Below are 6,040 nucleotides of genomic sequence, written 5' to 3'. Positions count from 1 at the left end.
AATACAAATATATAATATGTTTTTTTTTTTTTTTTAATTTCTTTTTATTCTCTGTACATTCTCCAACTATATTTTTTTGATTTCAAGATTGATTTTGATTCTGTTTTCTCAAACTATATTTTTTTTATATAAATAATTTTGTAGCATAATTGCAGAAAAAAAAAAGCCACATACCTGACATAATTAAAAACAAAAAAAGAAAAAGAAATTATAGTAAAGTTGTTTATGTTTTTTTTTTTTTTTTAAAAAAAGAATGAAATTATTTAATAATATAAATTATATTTGTATTATAAGGGTATTTTAGGAAATTTGATCACAATATGATTCTATTCACCAACCTATTTTATTGTACCAAACGAAGGAATATAATTAGCTAGTCTATTCCAACGTTACAACAAAACAAAGGAATATGAATAGCTAATCTATTCCCAGTAGCTAATCATTTTTCAATGGACTAGAAATTCTGCGAACCAAACGATGCCTAAGTCATACTGCTACAATAAATTAATTTAATCTCTTCTATCTCCAAAATTTTACGATGTGCGTAACCCTCTTTCATTTTCATCTTCCTCGTTACAATTTGGGAGCATTTTGCGAAAATTTGACGGTCACATCTTCTAACCATTGAAAAATAAATAAAAACAACATTCTAGTTAATAAATTGTGACAAAATTTTTATTCAAATTAAGTTGGAGAAAATTGGGTTACTCATTTTATTAAATTGACATTTGTCTTTGGAGCATGAAAATTGATTTTAGAGAGTGAACTGTTATTTTGGCTTACTCTCAGTACCTATAAATTATTTTTTATACCACATGGAGTAATTTGTGATTTAGGTCAATTACAAAGACTTATAAATTATTTTTTATATCTCAGGGAGTGATTTGTAATTTAGGCCAACCATAAGGACTAATTTTGTATTTATAAATAAAATAAAAAAAATCATTTCCTTTTATCTTTATGTTTGTGATTGTTTATTTTTTGTTTATTTATTTATTTTTGGCATTTCAATATATATATATATGATAGATTTCCTATCATAAAGGTGCCTAATAAGACCCTATATATGCTTGAGCAAGAGGTCGATCTATCTGGGGTCTTTTCTAATTTCGAAGATGATCCTCAAGATAGTAGAAACAAACGTAAATGTTGTCAGCTTAATTGCTCATAGTAGCCCATGGTAATAATTGTGAGTGCAATAAAAAACACTGAAAGGATTCTTAATTTCATGGCCAACTGTCGATAGGCACTCAATCCTTTCTCTTTTTTTTTTTTTTTTTTTTTTTTAATTATTATTTTTTCATTATTATTATTTTTTAATTAAGAAGGATAAGCCCGAAAGATTAATTAGACATCAATGAAAATCTAATGTTGCTAATACTAATCGTACATATGTTAAAATTCTTCATTGCAGAGATTCTAGCGCATGCCTTGACTATTTGGAAATTTCATTGGGCCATTGAACCATATAACAATATATTTTTATATAATATATAATATATTTTTATATATTATATATTTTTATATAATATATTTTTATAATTATAATTATAAAAATATTTATACATATAACATAATCACTTGATCATTAAATCACAATTTGAGTATTAATATATTATCACTATAATTTATATGATTATATCATATAATCACTTGATCATTAAATCACATTTTTTTAAAAAAATAATTAAATCACAATTTGAGTATTAATATATTTTCACTATAATTTACATGATTATATCATAGGATCAATTGATCATTAAATCATTTGATTATATAATAATAAATTATACATATATAATATGATATAACTCATAAGTATACCAATTCTTACTAATACAACAATTAAATATCTAGAGACTTATTTCCAATGTATGTTATAAACTTATAAGTCTATATGTGTTATAAGTCTATATAAGTCTACATATGCATATGAATAATATAAATGTATAATATCAATACTTAATCATATGATTCAATGGCAATTCAAATACTTTATTCAAGACTTCAGGTGAATCATATTATTAATGTAAAATGATGATATGATTCGTATAATATCAAATTAAGTAATTGACATTAGATTAAACAATGACCAAGGTGTTACTTATAAACAAAATTTAAGTATTAATGTATTATCATTATAATTTTAGTAATTTATATATTATCACTATAATTGATATGATTATATCACATGATGACTTGATCATTAAATCATATGATTATATAATAATAAATAATACATATATAATATGACATAGCTCATAAGTCATAAGTCTACAAATTAATCATATGATTCATGTACGATGATAATCACAATTGATTCAATTGAATTAAACAATATATTACTTATAACTACAATTTAATTAGAGCATTATTAGATACTTTATGAATTTAGGATTTAGGAGTTTGAACATTAACATTTACCATTAGATATTAAGTTCAATTCAAAGAAAAAATAGAACAATACGAATATCAACTACTTGATGTTAGTATGAAAGATAAATATGAAAAGTATTGGGGGGATATAGAGAACAATACGAACATCAACTACTTGATGTTTGTTGCTTTTGTTCTTGACCCGCGTTCCAAGATAATGGCGTTAACGTATTGGTTGATAAAATGCCATGGGCTTAAGCGGGTGGAAGACATAGTGAAAATAGTGAAATCCCTCATAAAACGTTTGATGGACCACTACAGTAAGTTTAATGCTAGTGAGTTGTCTACCATTCAGGCAAATGTAGGAAGTTTAAGTGGTAATTTGAATGTTGGTTGTGATGTCTTGGAAGATAGCGACTACCAATTTAGGAAGATGTTTTCCCAACACGTTGAGGAAGAGGATGATTTGGCATGTAAGTCGGAGTTTGATCGGTATTCATTGGATGAGTGTGAAAAAATAATAAACGATTTTGATATTTTAGGTTGGTGGAAGGTTAATGCGTTCAAATACCCTATCTTCGCAGAGGTAGCTCATGATGTGTTTGTCATTCCTATTTAGGCTATTTTCACTGTTGCTTCTGAATCCGCATTTAGCACCAGTGGGCGTGTATTGGATTGCTTTAGGAGTTCATTGTCTCAACTTACTGCTGAAACCTTGATTTACACACACGACTGGATAAAGAACCGCCTAAGCGATGCCGAGTTGGAGGAGTTTTTGATAGAATTTGATGAGCTAGGTAAATGTTTGTAAATTAATTATTTGCAACTTCATTTAGTTTTCATTATTTATTAATTTATTCTAATTATTTATTCATAGATGTGACTCAACCTTCAAGTTCAAGTGTTGCTTCATCTTTTGCCTAGAGGTTTGTTAGTAACGAAGGTTATCATTTTTTGAATTGTCATAGGATTTTAATTACAATACAATTATACTAAGCATGTTTTGATATGTGTACATGCTTGTGCCTTAATATTATTATGTTTAAGTTTATAACTTTTCTTCTTTTGATGTCTACATGATTTGCTAGAGGACCAAATGAGAGGATTGATGAAGTTTTAATATTTTATTTGTATCATTTAATGTTTTATTTGAACTTTTTTATATGCTTTGTGTTGAACTTTTTTTACATGCTTTTTTTATATGTTGTGACAATTGTCTGAATTCTAAATTTTTTTATTTTTTTATTTTTTTTTTAAAGTTAACCGGTTATGACTTAATATTTAAGAATTTTTTTTTAAAGTACAAGTAAATGTAAATTTTGGGTCAAATATTTTTTATTTTTCAATATGGGCTCTTTTTATAGCAATTGGGCTCAAGAAGACACTCAAAATACAAAAAAAAAAGAGGTAAAAAAAAGCCCAAAAAGGCCCAAAAAAAGCCCAATTTTGAAAAAGCGGTCAGCGGGCGGTTAGTGGTTGCGGTTAGTGAAATTTACTAACCGCTAAGGCAGTTACGGTTAGCGGTTATTGCCAATAACCGCTAATCGTAACTGCCTTGACACCCCTACTTTTGATGGTCACTCAATCAGCTTCAACTGCCGGTTATGACTAAAACATATGAAGAAGCAGTGAGTCAGTGACCAAATGCTTTTGGGAGAGGGTTTCTTTTTATTTTTTTTTATATTTTTTTATTTTTAATAATCAAATGCGAGAAAATGTTACAAGGGAGGATCATTCCCACTCTTGATCCGAATGGAAGAGAGAATGAGATATCCTATAGAAATGCTTCCAAACACAAGGTTAGAAATGACCTATTTAGCAAACCAATTTGCCCTAAAATTGGCACATCGAGAAACTTTCAAAGCCTTTCAACTTTGAAAAGAAGAAAACATAAGACAAATTTTGGGAGAGGTTGGGGTTTCCTTTATCACAGTTAAAAGTTTTTTGACACACCATCAATGGTGGTGGTTCAATGGCCCAAGGAAATCCCCAAAGTGGTTAGGCATGTACTAGGGCATGAGTTCGAATCTCCGCAATGAAGATCCCACATATGCCTAATTAGTATTAGCCACCTTGATTCCCATTGATGCCTTGGCTGGGTCAGCTAGGCCTGAGCAAATTTACCGCCGATCGACTTCTACCGCATCCATTAACTAATGGGCGGTAGACGAAACATTTTTTTTTTTTTTTCGACAAATTGGGTTTGGTAGGCGAAATAAAATCTGTTAACCGAATCGACTTTACCGACCGCCTACTGACCGACTTCGCCAATAATTTTCAATTTTTTCACATACAGACTTTACCAACCGATTTTACCGACCGCCTATCGGTGTCGAGACAAAAATTTGACGTAATAAGTCGGTGAAATTTTATACTTTACCGACATTTTGGCGAAACAAAAAATTTTCTACTGACGCCCAGCCCTAGGGTTAGGCTATGACTTAGTTGAACTTGAGGGAGTAGGTGCTACTATAGTCACACTCAGGTAGAATTGCTATAATTGATTTCTTAGACCTACTCTTTTTGCTCATAAAAAAATAAAAAAATAAGTTTCTTGACGCGGTTTACATGAAGAATATCATTGTAGATCCATTGCCAAACTTTCTTTAAAGTCTTTGGCTGATTTTTTTTCTTCCTTTAAAGTGTTTGTAAAGTTAGGCCTGTGATAGGGCGACCATTATACGACGGGAGAAGTTTCTTGCTTTTGCTCGGCAATCAAGCTTGTTTCTTTGATGATGACTGGTGGCGGGTCGGATGACGTCTGGGCTTTTGAACCGGAGTGAGATAAGATTTGTTAAAAAAAAAAAAAAAAAAAAAAAAAAATTTTAATATAATAAATGATAATTTTATTATAGTACCCCACATGACTAAGAAAATTTAACTAAACTTTTGGGAAACTGACCTGATAGTTTTGTTTCTTTCTTCCATCACTGATGTAACGTCGTCCTTATCCTTCAGGTCCAATGTATCATGGTAAAATTAGCCAGCCAGGTTCAGAAACCAGCACCCGATATTTGACCAGAGGGGTCCAGAAATAACAACTACCCATCATTTCAATTATACTACAGTACTTATATAGTAATTTATTAAATAAGTAACACTAATATATAAATTCATCAAACAGTGTTTACTCCATAAAGCTCCGAAGGTAGGCGCGGTGTGACGAGAACTTCAAGTGGGGTGGCTCTTACGTTTGTTATTCCAAACCTCTCACTCATATCAACCGGTGCATTAGAGGGAGTTGAAATCTCGTACATGTGCAAAAAACTGGCGAGGGCTAAGTGTACCATTTGAAGGGCAAAAGACGTTCCAGGGCATGCCCTTCTACCACTTCCAAAAGGGATCAATTCAAAATGTTGACCCCTAACATCAACATCTTTGTGGGTGGTGAGAAATCTTTCTGGCTCAAAATTCAACGGATTTGACCATATGCGTGGATCTGTTTGGATTTTCCATGTGTTTGTGATCAGCCGGGTGCCTTTTGGGACTTGGTAGCCTCCTATGGTGCAGTCCTCCATAAATTCACGTGGTGCTGATAATGGTGCTGGTGGGTATAAACGTAATGTCTCTTTTACTATTGCTCGGAGGAAGACTAGCTTTTCAATATCTGACTCGTCTACAATTCTTTCTTTGCCCACTTGTCTGTCTAGCTCATCTTGAGCCT

At 30.9% G+C, this 6,040-nt stretch overlaps 1 long non-coding RNA gene across 1 annotated transcript; it reads right to left on the bottom strand.

Moving 5' to 3' along the window:
* Nucleotides 1-4,945: 4,945 nt before the first annotated feature.
* Nucleotides 4,946-6,031, bottom strand: LOC132167147 (uncharacterized). The gene is made up of 2 exons (XR_009438657.1): nucleotides 5,279-6,031; nucleotides 4,946-5,142 (listed from the first exon to the last, which is right to left on the bottom strand). It is a non-coding gene; the product is annotated as an uncharacterized LOC132167147 (long non-coding RNA).
* Between the last annotated feature and the right edge of the window lie 9 nt (nucleotides 6,032-6,040).

This window comes from Corylus avellana, chromosome ca1 (genome assembly GCF_901000735.1).
Source record: "Corylus avellana chromosome ca1, CavTom2PMs-1.0".
In the NCBI taxonomy this organism is placed as follows: domain Eukaryota; kingdom Viridiplantae; phylum Streptophyta; class Magnoliopsida; order Fagales; family Betulaceae; genus Corylus; species Corylus avellana.
Note: the sequence above shows the minus strand (reverse complement) of the source record. Positions and strands in the feature narration are given on the sequence as shown.